The sequence below is a fragment of the Dermacentor albipictus genome, chromosome 3 (genome assembly GCF_038994185.2).
Source record: "Dermacentor albipictus isolate Rhodes 1998 colony chromosome 3, USDA_Dalb.pri_finalv2, whole genome shotgun sequence".
Taxonomy (NCBI): domain Eukaryota; kingdom Metazoa; phylum Arthropoda; class Arachnida; order Ixodida; family Ixodidae; genus Dermacentor; species Dermacentor albipictus.
Genome location: NC_091823.1, coordinates 23146613 through 23162358, shown reverse-complemented (window position 1 = coordinate 23162358; position 15746 = coordinate 23146613). Strand labels below are relative to the sequence as shown.

At 44.5% G+C, this 15746-nt stretch overlaps 1 protein-coding gene and 1 pseudogene across 1 annotated transcript in view; both read right to left on the bottom strand.

Annotated features, from left to right (window-relative positions):
- LOC135903925 (gastrin/cholecystokinin type B receptor-like) overlaps positions 1-15746 on the bottom strand; it is a 253501-nt gene that overhangs the window by 235283 nt on the left and 2472 nt on the right. The window lies entirely within an intron of this gene.
- LOC135903931 (U2 spliceosomal RNA) lies at positions 13928-14107 on the bottom strand (annotated as a pseudogene).

Sequence of the window (15746 nt, the reverse complement as noted above, 5' to 3'; positions counted from 1 at the left end):
CAGTTCTGGGAATAGAATACGAAGAGGAGGAAGACACGCCAAAGGCGCAACACGCGTTTGGTTCTACGAGTTCAACGTCAGCGTCTGCATATTTCGAACAGTCACAAGCCGTCAAGCTCTGTTGGCACTACTTCGCTCCCTTTACGAATTTATACTTAAGAGTTTATATTTAACGAACAAGGTAAGCAAAAATACCGACTGTTTCATTGAACAATGTCCATGTTCTCCTTGTCGTCGTCGTCGTTGTTATTGTCGTTGTTGTTGTCGTCGTCGTCGTCGTCGTCGTCGTTGTTGTTGTTACTGTTGTTGTCGTCGTCGTTGTTGTTGTTGTTACTGTTGTTGTTACTGTTGTTGTTGTTGTTGTTCTTGTTGTTCCTGTTCTTGTTGTTCTTGTTCTTGTTGTTCTTGTTGTTCTTGTTCTTGTTGTTCTTGTTGTTCTTGTTCTTGTTGTTCTTGTTGTTCTTGTTCTTGTTGTTCTTGTTGTTCTTGTTCTTGTTGTTCTTGTTCTTGTTGTTCTTGTTGTTCTTGTTCTTGTTCTTCTTGTTCTTGTTCTTGTTCTTGTTCTTGTTCTTCTTGTTCTTGTTCTTCTTGTTCTTGTTCTTGTTCTTCTTGTTCTTGTTCTTGTTGTTCTTGTTCTTCTTGTTCTTCTTGTTCTTGTTCTTCTTGTTCTTGTTCTTGTTGTTGTTGTTGTTGTTGTTGTTGTTGTTGTTGTTGTTGTTGTTGTTGTTGTTGTTGTTGTTGTTGTTGTTGTTGTTGTTGTTGTTGTTGTTGTTGTTGTTGTTGTTGTTGTTGTTGTTGTTGTTGTTGAAGTAACAAAGAGGCACGTCAGCGTACACTAAAAAGTCATGTAAGCCAGTATTTTTACAAAATTCATAAGTTAGATGCGCCCACTATCAGTATTTCACAGATTTTGCTAAAGCGATCAAGCATTAGGTTCGTAAATTGGAACTAAAGACTACGTCGATCACTCTGATGCAGAGTTTCTGATTACTTCTCCTGCACTGCAAAGCGTCAGGATAGTCTTGGTTTCAGTACAGCTTTCCTGGAGATGTTCAAACATGCTATGATTACATATGCGCAAAGCAGGAGTGCCACGCAAATCCTTATTTCGGCATTTCATGGTTACGAAGTGTCAAGTTTTCGTCCACCATCGCCATTGCTAAAACAATAACAAATTTGTTCTGTAAGCTTTAAAAACTGTATACATATGCGCTATTCCGCTGTTTTCATACCTATTACAACGGAAATTCAGTACCGCTTCAAATGCTTAGTTGCCTGAAATCTCCCGTTTCCATTTGCGTTTCAGTTGTGCACGGTTGCATTATAATCATCCGTTAACATCCCTACTATTTTCTTTTCTTCAGATTTTTCTCTTTTTTTCTTCCCAAGTAAATAGAGTTCGCGTGTCATATCAGATGATTAGCTTGAGGGGTTCTCTACTACACTCTGGGCAGAGTACCTCCTGTGACGAAAGAGTGAGTAAGATTCAGCGGGTGGTATGGATAAACGTAACAAGCGTGCCCAGGCCATAGTGATTAGTACACTAAGTCAGAGAAGTATGCTCAGTAGAGCGTGCTGAGGAAGAGGTACGTGAGAAAGAAAACATGGCATGAAAAGAGTACAAAAAAAGCGCAATACAGCTAGTCCGCGGGGAGCTCCTCTGAGAAGCTCGGACGTAATGAGGGTTCAGTCGCCCACAGGAAGTGAGCCAGGTTCATCCACAGGAGAGCACAGGGAGGTCGTCTCGGCTTGACAAAGAGTTGGCAGACCCACCGTTCGGCGCGCATCACTTGTTAAGCACTCTAGTGGCCGCTGGTGGGCTTACTGAGGTCGCGGTCACGCAGAAGATGGGACAAGTAAATAGACAGCGAATCACCTTAGCTTTTATTAATGGTCGTGTTTTGTACGAGTGTACCGAGTCCCTGAACGGGTGGTCGTAAGGGACTTGGTTAGACCGAAATTTCCTGAAGGCCTTTCATTTCACCAGCGTTTGCGAGAACAATAGACCTTAATAAAGCATAAAACGCTGCAAACTTTTTGGGTTAGCCTAGATATCATTTAATGGCATGTTTGGGACTCTGTGCAGAATGGAAGGGAAGCACTGACATAGAAGCACCGAAGCAGAAACAAAACAGCGCTGCAGTGTCCCACCTTGGCGGAACCATTGAGTCCTTTTCGAAAAAGTACAGCCTCATCGTCTCAATTTCAAAGGAGCGTTGATAACTCTAGCGCCAATAATGTGAACACGTTATTTATTCAATCAATGTGCGCTACCGGAATAAGTTGTCATTATTTTCAGTACAGCATTAACATTCGGCCCCACGCTTCGTACGCATGCGCTTCATGCGCTAAAAAGAAGACATTTTACTCTTGTACGTTAAGGAAAGAGTAAGTGGCCAATCCTCCAAAGTGGGTATGTGCCACTAACTCCAACGCTCTACATATTCATTGGGCCAAACCAGTCGAACAGCAGTCAGTCTTCATTCTGAGAAATATACTTAGAACATCCGGGCATTGCCACTATTACCGAACAAAGAGGCTTTAAGAATGTTGCCACTGCACCCGCATGCATAAACAACAGACGTTACAGCGCGAAAAGAACATAAATGCAATATAAGGAAAATTAGTATCGCATGTGAAAACGGCCTGTCGAAAACATCTGTTGACATTAAGAACGGCTTTTGTTCTTTACTTCGTTACTTTGTTAGTTTGTTAGTCCGTTTCCTCAGCGAGTTAGCGACCATCCGACAAATGGTTAATACATCGTTGTTTACAACTTCTCGGAAATCGATGTGTTATTTACCGGACGCCATATCAAGCTGTTGAAGTTGGTTGAGGAATAGGAGTAACGCAGGAGCCTCCCATAAATTCCTTACTCCATAATAGTATCATACCTGAACTTCTCACCACCCAATTTATATACCCAAAGGTGGTCAAACGCAAGCGCGGGCTAGCGGTATAGCTGCGTCAACAGGGGGCATAACTTCAGAAAGTAACGGCACATGCGACAGGTTCCTGTCCCGCTCAAACTCGATTTGCGGCGATGTGTAGCCTTCTCGATATTGGGTCCAGAGAAAGCCTGGCCCAGTCGAATGTTCAGCTGTTCCCAGATCAATCAGACAAGCAACGTGATCGGTATATTTTGTCCACCTCAGCTCGAAGGTGAGAGCGCTTCTAAGCACTTCGAGCTGAAGCGCGGCGCTCTGAATGAACCAGACGAATGTGTTCCGAGCACTCGATTTAAACAAGCCCAGTGTAAATCACACCCCGAGAGCGATCTAGGGCGCACGAAGGCGACCGCTAGAATCTACCATAAGAACCAGAAGATTTGTTCGAATGTCCAAACCCTAAAAAGCTTAACTGGCACCATGCAAAAAGTGAATTTTCAGCAATTGGCAACAAGTACAATTTCAGACTACTGAAATGAAAGCAAGACGCGCACACGCTACGAAATAACTCAGAATTGCTATTTCCGCATTCGAAATCAACGTTTTTCTCCGCCATATTCGAATGACGTCCGAAGTAAAATTAGGTTACGCCTAATCTCTCAAGTATTTCTATGATCAGCTGGAAAATGAGGTCCAGGAAGTTGCGACATATCTGTCTCAATACTGTAGCCCAAAAGGAATCTGCATTTTTGCAGGCAGTCATGCCAAAGTTATTCAACTTTCTACTAATGATCTGAAGCATGACCTCATTCTCTGCCTCTTTGTATACTTCATTCAGAGCCTGGAGTACCCCTAGGCGTTTTCTCAAACGATTTTAACTAAAGTTTGTACTATAATGTGAAGTTGCACATGCAGGAGCTACTTGTAAGCGTTCGAAGTACTTTTAGCATTGTTGAAGAACACAAGGTTACTTAAGAAAAGGTCTGCTGAAATGGGCCTCTGGATTATCCTGTCATTATACGCCTGTTTTTTTTTTAATAAATTATGAATATGTCAAGCGCAGAGCCTTATTTAAAGATAGACGACTATACTATTGATGTTTACTTAGTAATAGCCTATTTTTCAAGGCAAATTGCCACAAACACGTCAGTTTAGAGATAAATAACACTTCTCTGAATGGTTCCCGACAATGTCATCTTTTTAAAAACAAAGGAGTTTGGATTTTCTATTACTATCTTCGCCTGTGTAAGCGGATACTTTTAGTAGGATTCTTGTTTTGTAAATAAACTCGCACATAATTGTAAGGAAAGTAATTTCTTTATTTTCCTAAATGCTTAAACTGGTGACAAAGCTGTCAGGTCCGAGAAAATAATGTCTACTTCTCTAAAAATTGCCTTCTGTTATACAGTAATTTTGCATTCCATGTTATTTGTTCTTTCTACTCGCATTAGGTATTGTCCATTGTTTCATGTTCGCAAGCTGCATTCTGGAGTCCTTATCATTGTCATTCATATATTTCTAAACAGTGTTTTCCAGAATAAAAGTTTTTCCTGTTGTACCGTCGAATGATAACTTCCTCACAGGGACTAGTCGATGAAAATAGTCACCGAAAACTATAAACAATGTACGTGAGTCACTACGCAGTTTCACTGTAACCTGTAAGGTATATAAAGCATGTATAGTAATTCTATGGGTTGCAGATCATTCCGTATATATCATACATTAAAGGCTGCACATCTACAGGTTACCAAGTAACCCTTAAAATAGATGCATACTATGACATGGAAATGTTCACCCATAGTAAAGGTTACCCTGTTTGGAGTTGTATACGTGCATTTGAAGATTCCATGGAAAAATACTGCGCGGGTAAACTATTTGCAATTGAAAGTTACGTTTTGTTCTGACCAGCATTACTAAAACGGCAAAATAACTTGAGCGATATTCTCGAAAAAGGTTGGGACGAGCTCTACATATTTGGCTAAATTCTTTTCGCTCTTGAAACCACTCAAAATGTGAATAGGCCCTCAGTATCAGAGGATGAAGAAATATCTAGAAATGCATGTGTGGAATAAAAAAAGTATTACGATGAAAACACTCAAGGTAAATATAGTGGAACGGTTCAGGTGCATAAGTGCAGAGAAACTTGCGCCATTAAAATCAAAACTGAAGCTACAATAGGAACTGTATTCAAACTGCCAAATTACACCAACATACATATTTGTGCGTACATCAACGTAACTCAGATAAAAATGTGCCCCAAAATCGAGCACTGTTGAAGCCTGACAAATAAATATTGGCAGCATCTTCAAACTTCGAGGTTTTCGCAGCATTAATGCTTTCTTAAAAGGCACAAAACTGATCGTGCAGGCCGAATTAAACTGAAGTTGAACGTTTACTAAGCAAACGTAGAAAGCCAGCGAAACAAAAAAGCACGCGAATCAGGAAATAAAACGGCACTGGTGATTTAGATAGATATGAAATATTTATCAGGAAGGGATATACTGCTATAATGTAATCTGAAAAAGTTTATAAAAAAGAGTAGAGGAGATGTTCCAGTTGTCGGTCTGTTTAATATCCAAACTTTCTCTTTAACTGCGGCCTCACTTTGGCCTTCTATTTCTTACGCATTCATTTTTCTCATTATTTCGACAGAATCAAAGTAACCGCTCAATAAATATCAGTGAAAACACGCAACACAATTCTAAACAATGATGTCTATCCGCGCGCTCAGCCTTCAGTATATGCGTGGCCGCAAGTCAACATCTACGGGTGCCCAAGAGACAGGAATGTTTTTACAAGAGATTGGAGACACATGCCCACAGTCGATATTAATTTTCATCCAATATGCCTAAAATGATTGTAGCCTGTTCGGGGCATGTCATTTCGCAATGGTCATTTTTTAATGCGATTCCCCTTGGCCATGCCATTCACCCACTCACTTATTTATTTAAATAAATAAATAAACAAGGATGTCTATGCGCGCGCTCAGCCTTCAGTATATATGCGTGGCCGCAAATCAAGATCTGCGTGTGCCCAAGAGAGAGGAATGTTTTTACGAGAGATTGGAGACAAATGCCCACTGTCGATATTAATTTTGTTGAAATGGATGGATTGATACAACATTATTGTACGTCCGGCAAGGTTTAACGCTACCCGGGCTCAGGACTCCCACGGGGAAACGTCAATGCCCTGCCTGAACGCCGCCTCACGGGCTTGCTGGAATGCCCACATCTGGATTCCGAGGTCTGAGCTACGCAGGACGGCGTCCCACCTCGACGACAGGGTCTGCGGAGCAACTGCCATCCTTCCTATAACTACATTGCACTCCCACAGCATGTGTTCCAATATGCTTAAAATGATTGTAGCCTGTCCGGGGCATATGTTGTTTCGCAATGGTGTTTCTTTTTATGGGATTTCCTTTGGCCATGCTGTTCACCCTCTTGCATGTGTGTCCTTATGAAGAGTCGAAAACAAATCATAATTAGAGGTTGTCGACGTGAGAAAGTATAGTAGGGTTCAAATCACACAGCGGTTACTCTACGCCTCGCAGCCGTTCAGCGGTTGAGCGACTTCCAACAGGGCAGACGATTCTTCTCGCTGTAGTCGTGGACTCGGTTCTGTTCGACTGTTTTGCAGCTTTTGTGGCTCGCAATGTTGCGACGATGAAAAGCGAGTATACCTTTCAAACAAAACTCCGCGCGATAATGGTGGTATAGAATAAAAAACATGTACAGTATAGTAAACAAGTATAGGGTGAGCGGGGCCGGTGTAGGCGAAACTGCACCGGGCTCTTTAGTCAACACGCCAAGCAGTCGCGGTGCCGATGTCCGTATCACTTGCTCCGCCGACTGCGTCTCGACATCTCGGCGGCATTCCGTTGGGGACGCGGCGCATTGTCCTCCTTACAAAACGAGTCGCCGCCGCAGCCGTGATGGCGCCGATGGGCTGGGGACTGGCGCATTGCCGTCCTTTCAAAGCGAGTAGTCGCAGCAGACAAGGTGGCGCCTTTCCGTCGGTCGCTTCCCCGAATATCGCCAGCCCCCGCCGGTCGAACATCACAACGAACAACTGAAAATCGTCACTTAGGTCGAGGGACTCGCCCCCAACAGAGGCCACCCTGAGACCCCGTCATGATTTTCAAGAAATATGTTGCAACGACCACCCAGGTGACGCGTGGTACTCAGACGCCATTTCGCCACGCCCCCTCCTCCGCTTTCTCCGCTGTGTGTGCGTGCGTGTGCGTGTGTGTGTGTGTGTGTGTGTGTGTGTGTGTGTGTGTGTGTGTGTGTGTGTGTGTGTGTGTGTGTGTGTGTGTGTGTGCGTGTGTGCGTGTGCGTGTGCGTGTGTGTGTGTGTGTGTGTGTGTGTGTGTGTGTGTGTGTGTGTGTGTGTGTGTGTGAGAGAGAGAGAGAGAGAGAGAGAGAGATCGGCCTTTATAGAAACGAAAAATTTCTAAATCCATCATAAACAATCAGGTGCTCTCAATTCGATTTTTGCCGCTTTCCGTCACCGAATATAGAGACGACTGGCATTGGAAGTCATTGCGTTTGAAAGGGCTTGGCATTACTTAAAGTGCACGACGATGCCTTTATCTGTTGTTTTCGTTCTCGTGCTTCCGAATGTTTTCAATTTTTTAAGAAAACGCCTAGTCGCGTCATTCATCTTCAGTGACGCAACGAAAGGGCGAAATGTTTCTATACCCATTTTATGAATTAATGTCTCGTTTACGTAAGACCGTCCTGGCCTTCAAAGACTGCCGCCACTTACTGCTTTCACCATAACTCCAAGCCATATTTCTCAGAGTTCACTGGGCTGCCCTTGTACCGCCATATTTTATATTCCTTTAGAATTATACAGTGCCTATATAAATAGCTATACAAAGAGCATGTATTACGCCCAACGTAAGGTGCGGAACCCGCCAGGACACTGCGGTACACGCTTATATTAAATTGTTCACGCAGTTGGCACGCGACTGCAATTTATTGTCACGCCTAAGCCTCAAGGTATCTCAACCGTTCCGATGTCAAAGTAACGGTTGTTTGCTGTTATTCGCAAAATGTAGCTTTTCTTTTTCTTCTTTAGTAAATTGCCATGGCTTCACAGAGATATTTACATTTTTTCTTTATATTTAGCTGGGTCGCAAGTATAACCTTATTACCCCATTAATTATGACAAACGCATACATTCCAAAAAAAATAATAAAAAAACCATACCGTCTTCATTTCACTGCAGTCGCAACTTTCGCCGTCGTACATATCTCCTCATGCGCAAGCACGTCTGAGAGGACACAAGTAATTGAAGACTGTCGTAACCTACGATCACGTACAAACAAGCCATTTATTCACTTGCGTAAGCAGGTCTGCGTTTTTAGCCATGTGCTGGCAACATGGCTATCTTTCCGAATATTCGGTTTTATGCAAGCATGTTAAGTCCTACGGTAAACAAAATAAAATAATAAAATAGTCGTATTGTTTGCAAAGAAAAATACCAGTTTCTCTAGGTTGCAGTAATTTTTCAATAAAATCTCCAAGTGGATCAGCAACGTAATACCAAGGAATCCCGCTGGAGGCATCGTTTCGGCACCGGGACCTGACTTCGCACTCAACTGCCTGCAAGACTAATAGCATTCGCCGTCCAAGTAAAAACTCATAAAACTTTATTAATCATCATTTGATTTCGAAGAGTCCGGGGCGCGTAAACGTGCAACGGCTGAAACAAAATAATGCGAGTATCCAGATCTCTGTGTCTAGACAAACAGTGCAAAAGCGTCATACTCCACCGCGACATTTAACAGTATGCGAAACTACATTGATCTTTTTTTTTTCAGTCAGAGACGCTACAGAAAACAATCGCTCAAGAAAGCCATCAGATCATTGAAGTTAAAGTGCCCCGTTCCATAGAAAGAGATTACCAGGAAGCGCGGAGCAAAGCCAGGCTGTCACAGTTGAAGTTCTTCCGTAATTTATTTTCCGCACTGGTACTATAGTGCGCGCCTGGTAAAAAGAACGTGTTTTGAAAGCCAAACACACGACACTGAGCACGGTTCTCGAGGCATTGGTTCTTTTTCAAGTCTTGCACTCGTACGACGCCGCATTCATCGCGTGCACGTGGGCTCATAGTCAGCGCCTCGGTTCGAGTAATTGTATGTGCGCAACCAACGTTCACAAGTTTCCAAACTTGGGAGCCCCGACGAAGCTTTCCTTTCTTTCTCCAGCCATAGCGCGCAACCAGGAATCAAGAAAATGCAAGCAGAGGAATCGCTGGTACAATCTACTCATGCGAAACTAAGCATCAATGCCGCGATGAAATCCTTCTTTTCCTGGCCTTCTGAGTTTTGAAAATCCGGAAACATCGCGAGCAGCTGCGCGCATTTCTGAAGGAGCTTGGCCATGTTTGTGGTTTCTGGGCGCACTTGTGTTCCTGCTTCTATTCGTCCTTGAATTATTGGCTCTTAATCCGGGTAATACTAGTACGACGACGAAGATCATTTCAATAAACCTTCAAATCTCCAAGACAAGATGCTATAGGCAAGCCGAACGTGGACAACTGTTCGCATTTACACAAACAGTGTGTAAGGAGCACATCGCACCATCTTTTCATCGTGACAAATTCTCCTAAACCGGCCTGATGCGCTAGGAAGGCATTAACCCTTTATGGACGAGTGTCGCCCACTCACAGCCTAACCAGAACATGTTTTCTCTTGCTGAGCTTCGGTGTTGAGTACGAAGTTTCTGGCTAAATGTCTTCGACAAGCACTGGATGACAAGCAGCAAGCGCTATTTCTTGGTTTAGAATAAGAACAAAGGATGACGACGAAGAAGTTTGGCACGTGCCTCCCGTTGCTCTTTTTTTTCTTTTTTTTCTTTTTTGTGAAGAGCGGTCAGAAGAGAAACATCGATGCCACATCCCCGGCTGCGGTGGTGCCACGTACACGATTCAAAGCAAATGAAGTGTGCATCTGTGGTTCATATATGACGCGCGCCCCCCGCACCCATTTCAGAAGAGGCCACACGAGGCTTAGGTGTTTCCTCTCTGATGCTGTCTGGTGTCTCCCGTCTATTGCTGAAAACTTTTCCGCAAATATTTTCTTTCCTTTCGTTGAATATGCTTGTTTAGAACGTGTTCTTCACAATTAAATAGAAAATGAACAATTCTTTTTTTTTCTGGAATTGGAAGGTGCATTGCTTCAAACCTGCGAAGTTTCGCCCTCTAAATATGACGTCGTGCGTCTTGCAGAGCACGACAAGGAGCGCGACATCGCCCACTCCAGAGGTAAAAACAACTGGCTCCACCTCGAAGCAAGTATCGAGCAGGACATCAGATTTGCGAATAGACCTGGCTGAATATAAAAATGGGGCGAAAGCTCCGACCGCTGACCAAAACACGACTATGGAAAGCAACGAGACGTTGGTGTTTTTTTAACTCGAACAACAATATCGTTGTAAGTATTGTTTGAATTTTTGTTTGTGACATGGGAGAAACAGGCTATAAATGAAAAAAAAAACAATCCTGGCCTACTGGTTCGAGCACCGGGCCCCGCCTGTGCTCGAGGACAGAGCTTCGATTCCGCCATAAATCACGCATTATTTTCTTTTTATGAAAGCAGAGCTATACGGGAACCTTCATATTTACCATGCTGTGCCAAGAATGAGCCAAAGGATGCTTCGCATTAAAAAGTTGACTTGCAGAAGGTACAAGTAAAAGTGACATTATGGAGGGGTTCGCATTTTGTACACAAAATAAACACTAAAGGACGCTCTATTCCGCCTGCTAGGGCATGCACCCGTCTATTGGTTATCGCATCGTTTCGCATGCTGTGCTAGGTGTCCTCTCCTCGAATCCTGCCGTCGAACATATTTATATATGTTTATTTTTCAAATATAACACACATGCACATATACCCTTATATTCGTAACATCACGACGACCAATGGGCCCAGGGGCAGATATCCAGTAGCACATAGCGGCCCACATCTCTTACGTTTCACTATCTCCGTGATCAGGCCACGGTAACCGGCTACAGACACGCCCGATATGGAGAAGCGGTGGTAACTTGTTAGGAAGGACTGTCTTTAATACTACGTAGAGTGATTCGTGAAACCTGGAATATTTAAAGTGCACTACATAGAGAACGGTGCGAGCTGTCGCGCTCATTCTAAAGCTGCAATAAAATGACGAACTGGGTCAGTTTTCGTGGATTCATGGTTATATAGGAAATCGTGAAGGACCAAATATGAGTGAACAGCACAGAACGTCCCGTGTTCTTCAGCCGTCTTCGCGTGCTTTCCTGACCCTGATTATACACTAAAGCGAACGTCACGTTGTCTAAGCTCCCATACATGGTCCACTAATTGCAGCTCAGCTACACCGCAAGACCGACACCGAGTACACAGCTTGGTTCGCTATCCGTCATCTTTCGAACCACTTCGATCGACAATCCTTGTTGATCTTAAAATAACGTAACGCTAAGTTGCATTCGCGACCGACCAATCCTTACTTTCCTGTCTGAAGCGCAATTATTTAAGGCCTAATGCCTGCAATGCAAATCCTCAGGGTACGCGGCAAAGCGCTCCGCAATGTTGCAGGCCGCCTGCGCTCTTTTAAACTTGCCGAAATCTCGAGCACTAGAGCATTAAATTCTCGTGCAAGCGTTTCCTCCGCGATCGGAATCAAGGCCGCAGCACGGAGCAAAGTAGAAGCCGTGTGACGAGAAGGTCCGATGAGGTTCTGTGTTTCATACCATGTTTGCCCGCTCACACTTGGCGGAGCACGCAGGCCACTGATCGAAGGAGCGGGGTGATTAGGCCGATCAGAGTTCCCCTTATTTATAGGTCTGATGGACGCAGCAGTTCACTCACGCTAGCTATTTAATGGCCGTGGATGAAAGCCAAGGCGAAACCGCTGACATTGCCGCCCTGACCTCTAATGAGATGAGTCGGTCACTGGCGCGCTTCGTCAAAAGTTGCTGCCACAGCATTCCTGTGCTTGCACGCTCTTGTCGTCGCAGCTTTGTTGCGCTATCCGCGCTCGGTTTCCCAAGCTGCACGTTTTCGACCACTGATGCCACGCGCATCGCTATTGTTTTGTTTTTTGTCTATTTATTGATTCAATTTTCATGCCCTGCTTTTCTTCCCCTCTGTTGCATTTCGATATTGCATCAGATGCGCGATAAAGCTTAAACAAACAGAATGCGCTCACATTTACCATCGCATTAGGGTCTAAGCGTATTCCCATTTCAGTCGACATTGCTATGTGTTCATATCGACAGAAATGCGTGGAATATTGAACGTGGCGAACAAGTGATAATTTTGATGTTTTCTTCTGCTATAAGTTACTTGCGGAAATCAACCTAGTTGCGAGTAAGCTCTATATGTGCATGCAGCATGAGCCAAAAGTATAAACAAGTCGCTTAATTGTCATTATAGCTAAATCACTTCCTCGTTTAAACTTCTTTCAGCAGGTAAAATGTTCGGCATTGCGCATCAGGCAAACATCCGTTACAAAAGAAAGTTGAGTCTGTGAGACTCGGTAGGTAATGTGAGCTCCGATTTGTGCACAGATACCACTTGGCTGTTCTTTATCAGCTTTGCCAACACTACATGTTAGCCTGCTTAAGCCGTTCCTACAGGTGGATGCTATCAGTGGTTTCATTTCTCAGATTCTGTATTGTCCAAGAAAAAAAAAATCTCATCCACCCGTGTGTAACCCGAAGGTACAATGGAAACCAATACAGGTTTCTGAAAGAAATTTTCGCAAATGACGATTCATATTTCAATCTGGTATGGGTTTCCTTCACAGATTTGTGCTACTCTCAGGTACAACCTTTCTTTTCTTTTTTTTTTTTCGTGAACCTTCCTCCACCCTCGCAAAACTGATTTGGTTATTCTGTATCGCGCACTGTCGGAACTGGCTCGGCCATAGTGGCAGGCACGCCAATGCCCCGTGTCAACGTCGTTGAAAACGGCAAGAGAATGGAGTGAAGCGGCCACAGAATAACGCTGCGCCGATGTCGCAACCTAATTACATGAGCTATGAGGCGGAGATGAAAAGAGCCAGCCATGGAGAACGAGCTGCGATGAAAAGACGACCGTTACACAGATTCGTGCACTTCCACGCAGTGTGCCGACATTAAGGAGTTTTACAACGTTGACCAATTAAGTTCTTGTAGAAAAAGTGATGTCGCGAGTTCTTTCCCAAGTTATTCGATGAACCTCGTTTCTCTCTTTTTCTAAGGATACTGGTGGTGCGGAATGTGGTCATACGCACCATGCATGATCTCAGCACGTGTGTGTGCGCACGTGGTTATCAATGACGCGCCTTTTCAGAAGATGCCTTACGAAGCACACTGCCCACATGCGCAACGTGACATGCTTCGTTCTCAGCGTCCTCCCGCGCAGCCTGAAGTTTAGCTTAGCGCACATAATTACGGGGTGTTTATTCGCGTTGAAACAAGAGGAGGCGGGTCTTCCTATGGAGTATCAGAGAGCGCGTCTGATCCAAGTCGACCGTCGTTTTACCAAAACTGTCAACCAAGTGCTCGAGTGTATACTCACGCCTCCTGCCCAAGCCTCTGCAATGAATGATCCCGGCAACCAGCTGGACGTCAGTTCTTCGATGTGCAATAACTTATCTGAAGCCTCGTCCACTGCAGAAATTTTTCATACACCGTGTGTTTTCTATTCTTCTAACCTCATTGCTACCAACTCAGCTTCGCTTATACCGTTCCGTAGTACTAACTTTCCTTTCCTGGAATGGTACACCTGCTAAGCAACTTGCCGCCACCTAGCACCACTTTCTTAACATTATTTTTAATTACAGAGAAGCTGTTTATGGCTACCAATGGGGGCGAAATGCGAAAACACCCGTGTACTTAGATTTAGGTGCACGTTAAAGAACCCCAGGTGGCCGAAATTTCCGGAGTCCTCCACTACGGCGTGCCTCATAATCAGAAAGTGATTTTGGCACGTAAAACCCCATAATTAAATTAATTAATTAATTGTTTATGGCTATGATTCCGTGCATTTTTGTTGTGTGTGTGCAAGAATTGTAGGCCGATCCCGGAGACAGTGCCATACCAGGCCGACCCGCGGCGCAGGTGAAGCAGGCTTCAAGAATTCCGCCAACTTGCAAAAATAAGTTTAATATCTTGGGTCCATATAGAACCTGTATCAGATATTAGGCTGATAAAAACAAACACTACACTTTGACCCGCGTCGGCCATGTCTACGTTCGCACCGCCCTCTCTTTGTCGGCGTTCCGAGCGCTTGCGTATCTCCTTCCGCTCTCCCGTGGTGGCGGTCCCATCGAAACGTCAAGCGTGGCTAATTTCATCCGGCTCGTCGGGGCGGCGGTCCCGTCGTCCACGCGAATGTACATAAAAAATCGCGGTAAATGAGTTCTTACCTTTGCTCAAAATTCCGTGTCACCCCTGTGCCAAGTGCTAAACATCTTCGCTGGTCATCCGCCTTCAGAGTGGAATGGCTCATGATTTTTTAGAGAGAGAGAGAGAGAGAGAGAGGGGGGGGGGGAAGTAGGGAGTTTAACCAGAGGGGAACATCCGGTTTGCTACCCTACGCTGTGGAAAGAGGGGAGGGGGAGGTAAAGTGATAACAAAGTAGAGACAAAGAAAGAAAGGAGCACAGACATACAATCACAGTCGGTCACTGTCACCGCATAATGTCACCGCACAGCCCAGTAGCCCTTGCAGCACTATGAACCATCTGTTCATGCTACAGCCGCCTGTCCAATTAGGTTGCCCTTAAAAACTGCAACAGTGCCGATGATTTTTTAAAGTAAACTCTGAATTAGACTCTGAAAAAGGAATATTTTTGAAATAATATGTTACCAGTACTCGAAAACGATTTATTATTTCTCTTCGGTGTCCCTTTATTTGACGCTACGGTTGCGGATTTCCAGGCCTTTTCTGATATATAGGAGGATCTCCACCCTGCTATCTCATTCCAACCACACTTCACGGTTGCCGGCACACAGTGCATCGGACTATATACCATTGTTATTGTCGCACGCTGGGCCATGAAACGACGTCCCTTGCTGTGCACAGCGGGCGCTTCCGACATAACACTTTCGCAAAAGTGTGGACACGCAATGAAGCAAGAGCTGTGCACAATGGAGCAAGAGTGTAAATAGACAATCAGGAATCATCAGAAAGAAAGTGAGAGAAACAGAGACAGCGAATTGTATGCACGGAGTGCAAATAAAAAAGACCAAGGATATTTGCAAGAATGGGAAGAAAGAAATTCGAAGGGAAAATCCGTGCGATAACACAAAGGGCAGCGCCTTGCTAGCTGAGGCTCGAGCTGGTTGCCTAAGGACAAAACCATACCAGAGCAAATATTCGCAACAAGATGAGTCATGTGTACGCTGCAGCAAAAATCCGGAGACCACTCATCACATCCCAATTGAATGCGAAGAGACCCAATGAGACCCGTAGGCAACGTACACTTTCCAGAAGCGCTTAACTTCAAAGTGGACGGAAGCACCAAGCTATCAGCAGCCGAGATAAGCTAGAGACGTTTAGAGGTTTCGTAGAAAAAAGCAGGGAAGAAATTGATATGACCGGATCCGTTACAGGTATAGGCAACGACAGATTGCAGCTAGAGCGGTTTTGACGGAAAGATAAGATTATGGAGGTGTATACAAATGTGCTAGAATGAAAGACGTGTACAGTGCACCTGATTAAATCAAGCAGGATAGGTGACTATTTGTCACTGCCCTGGTTCAATGTGGATGGCAATAAATCGTCATCACGGCCATCGTGGCTCCATGGTGCATGAGGACGGCTTGTGCGAGTACCTCATCCTCACACACTATACTACCATTTGTCGACAGGCACGTTCGCC